This window comes from Elephantulus edwardii, unplaced genomic scaffold (assembly GCF_000299155.1).
Source record: "Elephantulus edwardii isolate Elephantulus edwardi_28Jun2011 unplaced genomic scaffold, EleEdw1.0 scaffold00419, whole genome shotgun sequence".
Classification (NCBI taxonomy): domain Eukaryota; kingdom Metazoa; phylum Chordata; class Mammalia; order Macroscelidea; family Macroscelididae; genus Elephantulus; species Elephantulus edwardii.
In genome coordinates, this window is record NW_006400169.1 from 821,690 (window position 1) to 839,058 (window position 17,369).

Sequence of the window (17,369 nt, forward strand, 5' to 3'; positions counted from 1 at the left end):
AATGTTTCCAGAATAAAGGTGATGCATCCTGTAGAACCGGTGTGTAGATAGGCTTTTCTTGACCCTTTTTTGCATCTTCGATTACCTGGGGAGATCGGAGGTGTCTGAGGCTGGACTCTAAGCTGCTCTGCCTAACCCCTCCTCTGAGCGGCCTGCTTAACGAAAGTCACGTGATTTTTAGTTATGTAGTAGATTTTGAGATCAGAAAGTGTAAGGCTTCCTACTCAGTTTTGTTTTGGTTTCTTCTTTCCTTATGTACAGATTTGCTTAGCTTTCCATGTAAAATTGGTTGCGGTTTTTTTATTCTCCAATGTCTTTTTTTTTTTTAGCCACAAAACATTTTATTTACAAAATATATACACTGAATACTATACATCAGGTTCTTTGTCACCATGGAAGTCACTCCAGAGCCCTCTTGGGAGTCTATTGCCAAAGCCAAGTTGGGGAAGTCTAGAAAAGTAACCAGTCAGTTCTGACTTGGCTACCTCATATGTGCTTCTAATTGGGAAGGAGATTGCCAGGTCTTTGGCCCTCCATAACCACTGCAGCCTACCTAGTGCATTAACCTTTTTTTTTTTTTTCATTAACCTTTTGCATCACTCAAACTCTACATAAAAGCCCTCTCAGTCCCCTTTGCCTTGAGGGAAAACCTGTCAGCACTTGAGAGCTCAGAAAGGGCTGAAGGTAGGAACTGCCTGTTTGCATGGGCTTAGAAAATGGGTAGGTGGGAGAGAAATAAGATCCAGTACCCAGCAGAAGTTGGGTGGGCACAAGGAGAGGGCAAGAGAAGCAGTAGTCTATGATCCCCTGTTGCCCAAGGCTCAGGAGATGAAGCCCAGGGGTCTGTCTGTTCATGTCTTCACGTCCAGCAAGGGCATCCGCTTGTGTTGGTAGCCACTCTGCCAGCCATGTACCACCTTGGGGTCTCCCACATCAGAAAGCAGCTCCTGCTCTGCCTTGTGCAGCTCTTCAGCAGGGTCATAGCTGTACATGGGGAGCAGGTGGTGTCAAAGCCGGTCCACCCGCTTTTTCTTCTTTATATACATTACCACAGCCATCACCACCCCTACCAGGGTGATGAGGAAGAAAGGCCCCAACACGTAGCCCCCCATGGAGTCACTGTTGGCCTAGGGGCATTGGGCACTGTACTGTTACTCATGACATCGGCAGTGACAGCCCAAGTCAGAGAGCCAGGTAGTGAGCATGGGCCGTATGGTCCCTTGGGAGGGCGCCTCCACTGGGCTCCCTCCCGTCGCTGCAGCTCCTACAGGAACGCCCTCAGCTCCAGGGCCCCGGAAGAACCAGCAGGCGCATGATCAAAGGACCCGGGGAAATGGCTTCTCCAATGTCTTTGAAGAATGTTGTTGGGAACTGAACTGAGATTGTATTAAATCTATAGACTGCTTTTGATTGTTGTTATTGTTTTGTGCTGTTGCGTCAACTGCAATTCAGTGACCCCATCAATAGCAGATCTTAACCCTGCTCTATCCTGTACCATCTTCATCTCTGTTATACTTGAGCTGATTGTTATAGTCACTGTGTCAGTCCATCTTGTTAAGGGCCTTTTCTCCCCAACTTTCTAAGAATTATATCCTTTATCAAGGATTGACCCCCTCCTAACAACAAGCTAAACTACATGAGATGAACCATCCTTGCCTCTGAGGAGCACCCTGGTTGCACTTTGTTTAAGACCTACTTCTTTGTTCTTTTAGCAGTCCATGGAATAGTCAGTAGTCTTCTGTACTAATACCTCAAAGGAATCAATTTCTGTCATCTTTAAGTCCATGTCCAACTTTCAGATGCATAGGGAGTAATAGGAAAGATCTTGTTGGCTTGGATCAGGTGTACTTTGTTCTTGAAGCAGATATCCTTGTTCTTTAGCACTTTGGAGAAGTCTCTTTTTTTCCTTCTCAGTTTATTTACAGAATTCAAATACAAATTTTAACAAATTCATTCCATTTTCCTCATCCCCCCACCCATCAAGTTGTACAGTCCAGTAATTGGTCCCCCCCGTCGCCCTGCACATCCACATCCCTCTGCTTCCAGTCTCTCCCACTCCTCCTGGATCCTTAAACTCATTCTACAATAACAGTTTTATACAATATTTATCCTTATGGGAGTGAGCTAGTTCACTCAGCATAATACTCTCCAGTCCCTCCCAAGTTAGGTAATAATTTACAACGTTATTGCTGCTGCGTGCTGCATAGTATTCCATTGTGTGACTGTTCCATAATTTCTGGAGAAGTCTCTTGATTTCTTCTGTTTTGATTTTTTTTTAGAATTTTTATATGTTTATTATTATTTTAGGGAAGATTTACAAAGCATATTGACATTTCAATCATTCATACACATTTCTTCTCATAACATTAATCACAGTTAATGGTCACAATGTGTGACTATCCATTCATTCCATATTATGTTTCCCTTCACTCATCTGAGCACATCTTTTGATTTCAGGAGTGGCATCCACTTCCTAAATAACATGCCTCCGGAAACGCTTATGAACTTTGATAAACGCCAGTAGTTGTAGAGGGCCTTCACGTCTTTTGTTCATAGGGTCGCTATGAGTCATGCTCAACTCAAAGGCAGTCAGCAACAACAACAACAGTACCAAGGGTGCACCATTTTACACTTCTACCAACAGTGAATAAGGGTTCCAGTCTCTCCACAACCTCTCCAGCATTTGTTGCTTGCTGTTCTGTTAAATTTTGCTAGTCTTACTGGGGTGAGATGATACTCATTTTAACGTTAGCCATAGTTTTTTATCCACACATTGTCAATAAAACACAAATAGACATTTTTCCAGTATTCTCTGCTTTTAGTTGGGACCCTTAAGACATCGGCAGTGTTATCCCTGGTGTCACGCCTATTCTAAATTTAGCTGGAACTTCTTGCAGTACTGTTCTAGCCATTTTTGAATGTTCTTCAAATGTTTTAGTTGCATATGATATGAATAATATTGTGCTATAATTTACACATTCTGTTGGATCACCTTTTTTTGGAACATGGGTCTCTTCCGATCACTCGGCAGACAGCTGTGTTCCAAGTTTAGGCTTAGACTGGTGAGCACTCTGATGACTGCACCTATTCTTTAAAATCTGTTAATAGGTAGCTCATCAATTCTTAGAGCTTTGCTTTTTTATTTTAGACTTAGAAAATGTATGTGTTTGTAATCCAAAAAAATTCCTTCACAATACGAAATTTTTTGTTGGTAACCCAACACTCAAACTCACTAGCATCAAGGCAGCCCTGACTCACAGCAACTAGGGTTCCAAGGCTGTAAATTGTTCCAGGAGGAAACTAGCCATCTTTTTTCCAGAGCAATCCCCATTTACAAGATCAACATACATTTAATAAAAACTAAACTGGCCTGTGGAGGAAGTGCTTGCTGCAGAGGGTCAAGGACTGCAGCCTATAATATGGATTGAGGCTTAATGTCAAGAAGACAAAGATTCTCACCACTGGGCCATTTGGCAGCATCAGGATGGATGGTGAAGAGATTGAGATTGTTCACAGCTTTAGTTTGCTTGGCACCACAGTCAACACTCTTGGCACCAGCAGCCAGGAAATTAAAAGGCGTATTGCCGTGGGAAAGTCTGCGGTAAGGACCTCTCCAAAGTACTGAAGAGCATTGGTGTCTCTCTGGAGACTAAGGTGCATCTGATACAGGCCAGGGTCTTTGTTATCACTTTTATGCATCAGAGAGTTGGACAATGACCAAGGAGGATAGGAGAATTGATGCCTTTGAACTGTGGTGCTGGAGAAGAGTATTGAGAGTACCATGAACTGCTAGGAAGGTGCAGGAGGGGAAGGCCCTCTATGTGGTGCGTTGATTCAGTGCCTGGGGTAATTGGGATGGGTGTGTCAGAGACAGTGCGATTGGCACAGGACAGAGTAGAGTTTAGGGCTGTTGTAAATAGGGTTGCTATGAGTTGCAAGCGACTCGACGGCACATAACAATGACAACAACAAACTGGCCTTAAATAAAACAGAACGTAATTGACTTCAAAACCATCAAGCAAGAATATATCTGATCTCAGCGATGACTGAAAATGGAACTTGTACTTGGCTCTTCCACCACCAACCCTCAAGTATCTTTTAAACTATTGGCTCTTCACTCCCTTATTGTTTGGTTTCTTCCACACAGAGCAAGATGGAATGGGATTTGTTTCTTTTTTTTGGTTTTCTTGTTTGTAAATAAAATTTTTATTTTATACCGGCTTACTTACAAAGTTTGTATATCTTGTTTTTCACACCAGATCTTCACCCTTTCCTTTACCGCCCTTCACTCATCAAATTGTGTGATCCTATGATTAAGCACCTGCCCCTTCATCCTCACCCTTCTGCTCCCCACCCACCTTGAATCCTTGTACACTTTCTACAATAATGCTCTTATACTACATTTGGCCTTCTGAGACTGAATTCACTTAGTAGATTGCTCTCCAGTCCTTCCCAAGATAGGTAGTGATTTACAAAATTATTGTTTGTGTGAGAGGCCTTACTTTATGTCAATGCCTTCAGCACAACTTGAGCTCATTCTTGATTACCATTGGCTCTTTTCATATTCAGTAGGTACTCAGTGAGTACTTCCTGTATTTCTTACATTTCTAGGAGAAAATTACACTGTTTGTAATACACATATTCCCACAATTATTGTTATTTATTAAAAAATAACATTAAAGTTAAAATATATTGCATTGCATATACGTAACTACTGTTCATCTTTTCATCAGCACTTAGATTGTTTCCATGCTTTTGCTATTGTGATAGTGCTGACATGATCATAAATGTATATATGTCTATTTGTGTCATAGCTTTTCTTTCTGTAGGGTATTTACCTAGTGATGAGATTGCTGGTTGTTGTTGTTGTTATGTGCCATTCAGTTGCCTACAACTCATATGGTACTTGTGTACAACAGCTCTGAAGCCTGCCCTATCCTGAGCCAGTCTCACCGACTCTGATACACCTACCCCCATTTCCCTTATTACTCTATCAGTCAATCTTATCCCATATCGCATCTTCCTCTCCTGCACTGTCCCTCCACCCTTCCGACTGTGATGTCCTTCTCCAAGGACTGATCTCTCCTGGCCACATGCCCAAAGTATGTGAGATGGAGTTTCAAAATTCTTGCCTCCAAGGAGAAACTTGGTTCAAGACTCTTCTCCAGCACAACAACTCAAAGGTATCAATTCTTCTTCTCTTATCTTTAGTAATAGACCAGCTCTCTGATGCATAACAAGCATTTGGGAAGACTGTGGCCTGGATCAAGCCCACCCTCGTCTCTGCATTGACATTGTTGCTTTTAAGTACTCTGGAGAAGTCCCTGACCACAGATTTTCCCAGTATAATTTATCTTTTGATTTCCTGATTGCTGATGCCGAGAGTGTTGATTGTGGAGCTGATCAAGCTCCATGAGGTTTCTGTAGCATATGATATTTATATTTCCAGGGCTTTTTAGCAAGTATGATACATTTTCATAATTGATGTTGTTTTGTGCCATCGAGTTGCTTCAGACTCATAGCAGCCCTGTGTAGAACAGCCCTGAGCCAGTCTCTCTGATTCCCACACACCTAACTCCATTGCCTCAGTTATTGTGTCAATCCATATCATCGGGCATCTTCCTCTCCTGGACTGTCCTTCCACCCTTCTGAACATGATGTCCTTTTCTAAGGACTGGTCCATCCTGGCCACATGCCCAGAATATGTGAGACAGATGTGCAAAATCCTTGTGTCCATGGAGAAACTTGATTTCACTCTTTCCAAGACAGACCTGTTTGTTCTTCTGGAAGTCTGTGGTATATTCAGGACTCTTCTCCAGCTCCACAGCACAAAGACATCAATTATTTTTCTGTCATCCTTAGTGATTGTCCAGGTTTCTGAAGCATACATGTGAAGATCATGGCCTTCATCAGGCACACCTTAGTCTCTAGGCTGACATTGTTGCTCTTCAGTACTCTGGAGAAGTCCCTGACAGCAGATTTCCCCACTGCAATTTGTCTTTTGATTTCCTGACTGCCGGTGCCACAAGTGTTAATTGTGGAGCCAAGCAAGCTGAAACTGTTAGAAACCTCAATCTCTTACACATCTATCATGATTCTGTCCTTTGGTCTATTTGTGTGAGTCTTTGTCTTCTTGATGTTAAGCTTCAGTCCGTATTGAAAACTACATTCCTTGACCTTCCACAGCAAATGCTTCAGGTTTTCTTCAGTTTTATGAAGCAAGTTTGTGCCACCTGTGTAATGTGGATTGTTTATGAATCTTCCTCCAATCCTGACATCATGCTCCTCCTCATAAATTCTAGCCTCTCGAATGATCTGTTCCAGATAGAGATTGAAAAGTTATGGAGAGCGATCACATCCCTGACTCACTTCTTTCCTGATTTTAAACCATGCAATGTTTCCTTGCTCTGTTCTGATGACTGCCTTCTGGTCTAAGTATAGGTTTTGTATGAGCACAGTGTAGTGTTCTGGGATTCCTATTCTCCTCAACGTTAACCCCAATTTCTTGTGATACAAGCAGTCAGATGCCTTTGCGTGGTCAATGAAAAACAGATAAACATTTCTCTGATACTCTTTGCTTTCAGCCAAGACTCATCTGACATTTGTGATAACGTCTCTAATGCCTCTTCTAAACCAGCTTGTATTTCTGGTAGTTCTCTATTTACTATTCTGTTGGCTTTTGATAATCTTCAGCAAGATTTTGTTTGCATGTGACATGATTGATATTGTTTGATAGTTACCACACTTTGTCAGGTCACATTTTTTGGGAGTGGGAATAAATATGGATATCTTGTAGTTAGTTGGCCAGGTGGTTGTCCTCCAGATTTCTTGGCACAACCTGGTGAGCACGTCCAGGGCACCATCTCTTTGTTCAAATATGTCAATTGGTATGTCGTCAATTCCTGGCCTTGTTTTTTCCAGCTCCTTTAGAGCAACTTGAACTTCCTCCTAAATCAGTGTTACCTCTTGGTCATGTGTTGTCCCATGAAATTCTTCTGTGTCAGCCAATTCTCTTTGGTACAATGACTGTATACTCTTTCCATCTTCTTTTAATGTTTCCTGGATCATTTAATATTCTGCCCATAGCGTCCTTAAGTATTGCAATCCGAGGCTTGAATTTGTTCTTGAGTTCCTTCAGCTTAAGAAATGCTGAGAGAATTTGGTCCTTTTGATTTTCTGACTCTAGCTCTTTGCACATTTCATTATAATACTTTCTGTTCCCTTGCTGGCCTTTGGAATCTTCTATTCAGCTCCTTAATGTCTTGACTTCTCCTCCCTTCTCCCATTTATTTTGGCTTCTCAGCACTCTGGTGCAATATTTAGAGTCTTTTCTGACATCCATCTTGGTCTTTTTTTCTTTCTTCTGTCTTTGTAATGATTTTTTGCATTTTTCATGAATGATATTCTTGATATTCTTCCACAGCTCATCTTGTCTTCATTCATTAGTGTTTAAGACCTCAAACCTACGCGCTGCCTTTGAGCCCCGGCGCGCCTCCCCGTGGTGCCGGGGGTTACGCTGCGCAAGAGCATGAGTTTGCGCATAACGGGCCCCAGCCCGCTGCAGGCAGCCCTTTTGACCGCGAGCGACACGCTGGCAGACCAGGCCTTTGCCGGGGTTCGCCTCTTGGGTCTCAATTCTTAGGATGATCCCTTTGGGAACGGATAGTAGGCTCCTTGACTATTTAATTGTGTTTCCTGTGTGTGCTGTCATCTAATAAACTTTAGGTGTTATTTAAAAAAAAAAAAAAAGACCTCAAACCTGTTCCTGAGATGGTTTTGAAATTCAGGTAGAATAGAATTAAGGAGACATTTTGGTTCCTATGACTTTGATTTAACCTTCTTTACCTTTAGTTTGAACTTGCATATGAATAGTTTATAGTCTGTCCCACAATCAGCACCTGGCTTAGTTTTTTAAGCTGATACTGAGTTTCTCTTACTATTCTTTTCACTGATGTAATCAGTCTGATTCTTGTGCATATGATCAGGTGAAATCCATGTGTATAGTCTGTATTTATGTTTCTTATAAAAGGTATTTGCAATGACAGCCTCATTTCTGTTACCAATTCCAGGTTTTCAACTACTGATCCTTCTTTTCTGTTCCCAACTTTTACATTCCAGTCACCCATTATTATTATTAATGCAACTTTATTGCATGTTCTATTGATTTCTAACTACCAAAGATGATAGAAAGCATCTTTTTCCTCCTCCTTGGCTCTGGTTGTTTGTACATATATTTGAATGATTAGTGGTATTCACTGGACTTCCTTGTATGTGTATGGATATTGTCCTGTCACTCACAACATTGTATTTCATGATAGATCTAGAAGTGACCTTTGTAACTATGAAAGCAACTTGTTTTTCCTTACCTTTTCATCTCCATTATAGTAGATCATATGACTGTCTGATTCAAAATGTCCCATGTCAGTCCATCTCATTTCACCAATACCTAGTATGTCAATCTTTATGTGTTCCATTTATTTCTTAACAATGTCCAGTTTTCCTACATTTATATTTCTCACATTACACGTCACAGTCACTAGTGTCTGCTTACACCTGATCTTCCTCCCTGTGTCTCCATATTTGAGGTCTGTGTCTCCATTGCCATATCTGCTAGTCTAGTGTTAAGTGTGCTCTAGTGTGTACAGGGTTTTTGAAGGCCTGTTAGTTGTTCCATTTCACAATCTCACAAGTGATGTAAGAGTTCTCATGTCCCCATGGCCATGTTGTTAATTGTTGTTAATTGCCATGAGTTGTAGGCAACTCATAGTGACCCTATGAACAAAAGACTTGAACACTTTTGTAACATTCATCGTTTCTCCAAGTTCATAGAGTTTCTGGAGACAAGCTATTTTGGAAGTGGATGCCACTCCTGCTTCCAAGCTTGTTTTAATTGGGGAGTTCCACTAAACTCTTTCCACCATGGGTATCCATTATCATGTTTGACACATCAATGTCACAGTTTTCAGCATCACAGCAACCATGAGTTATCTTTGTACAGCAAATGGACAGACCAGTGCTATACCACTTAGAAGAATGCTTGACCAAACACAGTTAAAACTAGGCCTGAGGGCTGCAGATTAAAATCATCCACCTTTGGCTTGGTAGCATCACTTTCTGTCCACGAGGCAAACTGAGCTTTCTCTATGTTGTTGTTGTTGGTATATGACTCATAGTGACCCTTTGAGTGAAAGACCTGAACACTTGTATAACTTTCATCATTTCCCCAAGTTCATACAGTTTCAGAAGTGGATGCCACTCTTGCTTCCAAGCTTGTTTTAATCAGGGAGCTCCACCAAACACTGTCCACCTTGGGTAACCACTAACACATTTGACACATCGATGTCACAGTGTTCAGCATCACAGCAACCATGAGTTACCTTTGTACAACAAATGGACAGACCAGTGCTATACCACTTAGAAGAATGCTTGACCAAACATAGTCAAAAGTGTGGCCCTTGGGCCCAATGTCTTTTTCAATAGGAGGCCAAATAAAATCTACTCATACCCAATGGCGAGTAATCATTCTACCCTAATCCTCTCCCAAACCAAAAAACAAAACTCTATAGAATTGGGCTGCTTTAGACTACTTCCCAACCTGTATTTCAGCCCCATACTTGTGGTCAAATGCCTTTTTAGAGGTTGTTGTTGAACACCATCTAGTTGCACACAGCTCATAGTGACTCTATGAATAAAAGGCCTGAAGCCTTTCTATAACTATCGCCATTTCCAGACTTTCTGGAGTCATGTGGTTTAGGAAGTTCATGCTACTCCTGCTTCCAGACCTGTCTTAAACTGGTAGCTCCATCAAACGCTGTCCACCTTGGATAGCCATTATGTCATTTGTCCCCCAGTGGCATAAGGTTCAGCATCACAACAAACCCAGATCACTTCAGTGCAGCAAAATTGACAGAGGAGTGCTGCACAATTTAGAACAATATTCCTCCAAAAATAACCCTAGCCCCTCATGCCCAACTGATACTTAAATACATGGGCCCTCTATATATTTCAGCACCTAGAAGAGCTGGACATTTATTTTAAGATCCAAAAAAAATAGTAACAAGCAATTGAAATATAATCACTTGGGCTCAACTTTCAAATATAAGGGCCCTTCAGGAGGTCTTTGTTGATTCTGAACAAGAGGCTTAAATAAAAAACAACCACACAATCCACATAGATCCTCAGTCAAAACAAGAGCACTATTGTAGAGAGTCCACCACTTCACCCAACTTCAAAATGGAGACAAGGCCAGGCTTTATATGTTGCTGTTATCAGTAAGTGTCATCGAGTGGTGACCCTATAAACAGAAGACCCTAACCCTGTTCTATAAAAATTGTCCTCTCTCTAAATTCATAGAGTTTCCACAGGCATGTTTAGTAAGTGGATGCCACTCCTGCTTCCAAGCCTGTCTTTATCTGTGAGCTCTACCAAACATTGTCAACCTTGTGTAACCGTTATGGCAATTGATGCACCTTTGACACACTGTTTATTATCACAGGAATCCTAACTTACCTAAGTTATCCTAAGTACAGCAAAATGACAGAAAACTGCTATACGACACAGGAAATGTTCAATTCAAATATAATTAAATCAAGGCCCTTGGGCCCAAATTAGGTTTTTTTTAAACCCCCAGCTTCCACCTTAGTCTCTCATTGGCTCCAACGAGAGGCTCCCAGCCCACTTACATCACTGACCAAGAGGCTAGAGTGGTCCTCCATGGCACAGAAGATCTGGCCCTTCCATGAGTCAAGTGACTTATAAAAAAAGCCCAAGCTTCCGTACCAGTCTCTCATTGGTTCCAACGAGAGGCTCCCAGCCTGCTCCCATCACCTACCAAGAGGCCAAAGTCGTCCTCCATGGCCATACCAGTCTTTGTTTTCTTTTTTTTTATCATTGCATTATTGTTAATGTGCAGTGATATTTCACTGTAGTTTTTTTACTCACACTCAGATCATTTAAGGAGCTGGACTGTATGAAAAAGACTGTGATGTCAGGATTGGAGGAAGACTCAGTAACATTCTTCTTTGTACACATGGCACAACTTTGGTTGCTGTAAGTGAAGAGGATTTGAAATACTTGCTGCAGAAGATCAAAGGCCTTCAATACAGATTACATCTCAGCATAAAGAAAACATAAGTCCTCACCCTTGGACCAGTAGACACCATCATGAAGATGGAGAAAAGATTAATGTTTTCAACAATCTCATTTCACTTCACAATTTCATTTCCTCCACAATCAATACCCATGATTAAAACAGTCAAGAGGAGAATGAGAGGCACAAATGGAGACTTGTACATCAGTGTTCATAGCAGCATTATTCACTATAGCATGAACATGGAAACAGCCCATATGTCCAACCACAATTGAATGGGTTGAGAAATTATGATGCATTCATATGATGGAATACTACACAGCACATAGAAGCAATGATTTTGTAAATTACTACCTAACTAGGGAGGCACTGGAAAGCATTATGCTAAGTGAGCTAACTCAATCTCATAGGGCAAATACTGTATAAGACAATTACTGTAGAGTAAGTGTGAGGATCTAAGAGGGGAGAGGATGGGAGCAGAAGTGGTGAGTATGGGAGGAGGCATTAATCATAGGGTCACACAATTTGATGGGTGGAGGGAAGGAGATGAAGTAAATGGGAAAGCTCTGGTGTGGAAAACAATGTATACTAACTTTGTAAATAACCCAGTATTAAAAAAGAAATCAAGAAATGCAAATCAAAACAACTATGGGATATCATCTCACCCCAGTAAGAATAGCAAATTTTTTTTAGCAAAATTTAACAGAGCAGCAAATATCAAATGCTGGCAAGGTTGTGAAGAAACTGGAACCCTTATTCACTGTTGGTGGGTGTGTAAAATGGTGTAACCACTATGGAAGGCTATATGGTGCTTTCTCAAAAAGTTGCAAATAGAAGTACCATTTGACCCAGCAATCCCACTACTGGAAATTTACCCTAAAGAAACCATTCGTGCCACCAAAGCAGAAATATGCACACCCATGTTTATTGCGGCTTTGTTCACAATATCAAAGAGCTGGAAACAACCCAAGTGCTCATCAACCAATGAATGGATAGAGAAGCTCTGGTATATTCACACAATGGAATACTATGCAGCATTGAAAAACAAAAAAACTCATGAAATATTATGCAAAATGGATGATCCTGGAGGACATTATGCTGAGTGAAATATCTCAGTCACAGAAGGACAAATATTGCATAGAGCTAGTGTTGTAAAATGGGACTGACATCGGGGTTGAGGGATGACAGAGAAGGAGGGGAGGAATGATGTATACTCCCTTGAAACAGATGAGGGGGAGAACTGTTTAAAAGGGATTAAAACTGTTTAAAAGGGATTGGGTATTATTGTCATGACAGGAGTCCAGAATGAAGGCTGCACAGTAGAGTGGACATGGGGGGAGGGATTGTATAACAATGAAACAGTTTTCCTTTTATTTTTCAAGGAAAAGAGTGAATTGGGGTCAGGGGGTGGGCAGGGAGAAAAGTGCAATAATGAATGATTGGAAACCCTAAGTCTCTGTAAACTTTCATTAAAATTAATTAAAAAACAAGAAATAAAAGAAAATGTGTTGCATTGGAAAAAAATCTGTTGTCAGAGACCTCTCCAAAGTGCTCAAGAGTAATGTTGTTGTTAGGTACCATCAAGTCAAGAATGACCCATAGCGACCCTGTGAACAACAGATCGGAACCTTTCCGTATCCTGTGCCATCCTCATGCTTTCTGATCTGTTAGAGCCCATTGCGGCAGTCACCATAACAATTCACCTGGTCAAGGGTCTTCTTCTCAAGGGTCTTTGATGCTGTTTAGCTGTGGTTTTGGAGAAGGGTACTGTGAATCTCACGGACTGTCAAAAAACCAAACAAGTATGTCTTGGAGATGCTATAGTTGGAGTGTTCTTTGGAGGCAAAAATGATGAGGCTTCTCCTTAAAAACTTTGGGCATGTTGCTAGGTGGAGTTATTCTTTAGAGAGGGGCATAATGCTTGGAAAGGTAAGGGTTGGTGAGGGAGAGGAAGACTCTTGGCCAAGAATATTGGTGTCTGTTTAAAGAGTAAAGTGTGCATGATCCAAGCCATGGTCTTTTCAGTTACTTCTCATACATATGAAGTTTGAACCATTAATAAAGATAACAGAAGAAAAAAAAATGATGCATAAGCAGAAAAGTAGTGAGAATGGTACAGGATAGGACAAGGTTCACAGTTGTTGGCCATGGAGTTGCTGTGAGTTGTTGTCAACTTGATAGTTGTGATTCACACAGTCACACGCCTTATTCAATAAAACACATCCTCTAGTATTCTTTGCTTTATGTCAAGATTCATGTAATATTAGCAGTGGCATCCTGGTGCTTGGGTTTTGGGTTTGTGTTTGTGTGTATACATACACATAGACACTTTCATACATGGGACAATTTGAATCAGACAGTCATATGCTCTACTACACTGTAGATAAAAAGGAGAGGAATAACGGGGTCCCATTCATAGTAAAAAGACCATTTCTAGATCCATATTGAAATATGTCATGAGCAACAGGATTGTGACAGGATAGTATCTATACACATACAAGGAAGATCTGCTAAGACCACCATCATTCAAATATATGCACCAACAAGCAGAGCCAAAGAGGAGGAAATAGATAAATTTTCCTAATTTTTGCAGTTGGAAAACGATTGAATATGCATCCAAGATGCATTAATAATAATGGGTAATTGGAATGCAAAAGTTGGGAACAAAGAAGGATCAGTAGTTGGAAAATAGGGACTTGTTGCAGAAATGAGGCTGGATATAGAAAGATAGAATTTTGCACAACTGAATGATTTATTCATTGCAAATACCTTTTGTAATAAACACAAATGACAGCTATACACGTAGACTTCAATGATGGTCTACACAAAAATCAGATTACATCTGTGGAAGGAATCATCGAAGCACCTCAATATCAGCTTTGAAAACTAGGTCAGGTGCTGATGTGGAACAGACCATCAAAAATAAACAGAAAACAAAATTCGTCCTTGAGTCTATCCAGCCTTAATTTACAAACCATCTCAGGAGCAGATTTGAGGCCTTGAACACTAATTAGTGAAGATCAATTGAGTGGTGGAAATATATCAAGAATGTCATCCATGGTGAATGCAAAATGTCATCACAGAAGAAGAAAAGACTGAGGTGTTTGTCAGAAGAGACTCTAAATAGAGCACCCAGAAGCCAAAGCAAGGGGTAGAAATCAGAAAATTAGGGAGCTGAACAGAAGATTTCAAAGGGCAGTTCATGAAGACAAAGCAAAGTATAATGAAATGTGCAAAGAGCTGGAGTCAGAAAATCAAAAGGGATGAACTTGCTTGACAATTTTTAAGCTGAAGAACAAACCCACACTTTGAGTGGCAATACTTAAGGATGTTATAGGAAGACTATTGAATGATCCAGGAAGCATCAAAAGAAGAGGGAAGGAGTACACAGTCGCTGTACCAAAAAGAACTGGCTGACACAGAAGAATTTCATGGGAAGTTCAAGCTTTTATGAAGCCCCAAGAATTGATGGAATACTAATTGACATATTTCAGCAAACACATACTGCCCTGAATGTGGTTGTCAGGCTGTGCCAAGCAATCCAGAGGATACCTACTTGGCCAACTGGAAGAGTTTTATATTTATTCCCATTTTAAAAAATGGTGAAACAATAGAGTGTTGAAATTATCAATGTCACTGTTATCACATGCATGTAAAATCCTTCTGAAGATTAACCAGAAATGACTGGAACAGTACATCAACAGAGAACTACCAGAAATGCAAGCTTTGTCTAAAGAGGAAATGCCACTGGGACACCATAGCCAGTGTCAGGTGGATCTTGGCTATGTGCAGAGACTAGAATACCAGAAGAATGTTTTATCTGTGTTTAACTGACTATAAAAAGCCTTTGAATGGGTGAATCACAATAAATTGTGGCTAACATTGAAAAGAATGGGAATCCCTGAACATTTGATTGTGTCCATGCAAAACCTATATTGGACTAAGAAGTAGTCGTCAAAACAGAGCAAGGAAACAGTGCATGGTCCAAAATCAGGAAAGGATTGTGTCAGGGATGCATCTTGCCACCATATATTTTCAGTCTCTATGTGGAAGAGATCATTTGGGAGGCTTGACTTTATGTGCTATACAGATGACACAACCTTGCTTGTCAAAAATGAGGAAGACAGACCTGAAGCATTGTAGAAGGTCAAAGACTGCAGTCCTCAATATGGACTGCAGCTCAAGATCAAGAAAATATAGATTCTCACTATCGTGCTATTTCACAATGCTATGGTAGAGAGGGGATTGAGATTATTAACAATTTCAGTTCCACAATGATTGGCTACACAATCATCTCTCTTGGCTCCAGCAGTCAGGATATCAAAAGCATTGGGAAAATCTGCTGTCAGAAACCTCTCCCCACAGCTAAAGAGCAATGATGTTAGTCTGGAGACTAACATGCACATAATTCAGGCCATGATTTTCTCAGTTACTTGCTATGCATCAGAGAGCTGGATAATAACTAAAGATGACAGAAGAAGAATTGATGCCTTTCAATTGTGGTGTTGGAAAAGAGTGTTGAACATTCCATAGACTGCAAGAGTATGAACATATTTATCCTGGAGATAGTGAAACTAAGTTCCTTCTTAGGGGTGAAGATTTTGAAGCTCTGTATCACATACTTTGGGCATGTTGCCAGGAGGCACCAATTCTTGGAGAAGGACATCATGCTTAGAAGGGTGGAAGGACAGCACAGGAGGTGAAGATGCTGGATGAGATGGATTGACACATTAACTGGGATAATGGGATTAGGTATGCCAGAGACACTGAGATTGGCTCAGGATAGAGCAGAGTTCAGAGCTATTGTGCATAAGGTTTTTACAAGTTGTAGGAGACACAATAAAGAGTCAGCAAGCTCTGGTGGACTAGTGGCAAGAAGCTGCACTGCAATCCCAGAGGTATGCAGTTTGAATCCACCAGATGCTCTGCTGGAGAAGGAAGGGAAAATAATGAAATAAAATAGATTTTTAAAAAAAAAAAGAAGAAGAAAGGTAAAGAGTCAGTGAAAGAGATGAAGACCTGTTGCAGACCGAGGGTCCCAAAGAATAGAATAATTTTATAATTATTAATAATGAGACAGACTACCAGGAATGATATAGAGTAGAGAGTGTGAAAAACAGGAGGCCAACAGTTCCCATGACTGAAGGCCTCAAGCCATGCTTCTCTGAGTATTTATTTAGAATCATAAGATAATAAAAGTAAAATCACAAGGAAGTACAAAACAAAGGATAATGGTGAAATCTTTTACAGATAAGGCCAAATTCCTCTTTATGTTAATCTCAAGAGGGAGGGATTAATTTGATACAAACTAAGAACAATGTTGACTCCTAGGGAACGCCCCAGTGTCACAAGGTGACCTTCAGCTTGTATTAAGCTTCCCTCATTTCCCGATACAGCATTTGGTCTACTATTATTAAATTTGATATTCAGCTTCCCTCAAAGACCAGCTGAGCTGACACAGTGACTGCAGAAATGGGCTTACGTGTATCAAAGATGATGAAAATAGAGATTATTACAGGGTTCAAATTTGACTTGATGGCACTTAACAGTAACAATTATGGTAAGAAAACTTCCTTCCATTTTTCTTTTTTAAGTAACATTTTTATTTGATGCTGGTTTACTTAACATAGTTTGTATACATTGTTTTTACACACGAGATCTTTCCCATTTCCTTTACCCACCTCTCCCCCACCCATAAAATTGCTTGACCCTATTATTAACCACCACCATCACCACCTGTGCCCATCATCATCCTCTATTCTCTCCCTCCCACCTTGGATCCTCATGGTCCTTGTACAGTAATGGCTGTATACAGTATTTGTCCTTATAGGACTGAATTAGTTCACGTAGCATAATACTCTCCAGTCTCTCCCAAGTTAGGTAGTAATTTCCAAAGTCATTGTTACTGCATACTGTATAGTATTCTACTGTGTGAATCTACCATAATTTCATAATCCATTCAGTTGTGATTGGACATTTGGGTTCCTTCCATGTTCTTGCTACAGTGAATAATGCTACTATGAACATTGGTATACAAGTCTTTATTTGTGCCTCAATTCTCATTTTCATGGGATATATTCCAAGCAGTGGAATAGCTGAGTCATATGGAATTTCTGTGTTCAGCTTTCTTAAGAAACACCAAACAGCCTTCCAGAATGGGTGTATCATTTTACAATCCCACCACCAATGTCTAAGAGTTTCTATCTCGCCATATTCTCTCCAACATATATTACTTGCTATCCTGTTAAACTTTGCCATTGCTACTGGAGTGAGATGATAT

The 17,369-nt window shown here is 40.6% G+C and overlaps 1 protein-coding gene and 1 pseudogene across 1 annotated transcript in view; one reads left to right on the forward strand and one right to left on the reverse strand.

Moving 5' to 3' along the window:
- PTPN4 (protein tyrosine phosphatase, non-receptor type 4 (megakaryocyte)) overlaps positions 1 to 17,369 on the forward strand; it is a gene marked incomplete at its 3' end in the record, with an annotated part of 444,194 nt that overhangs the window by 58,371 nt on the left and 368,454 nt on the right. The window lies entirely within an intron of this gene.
- On the reverse strand, positions 852 to 1,159 carry LOC102864460 (annotated as a pseudogene).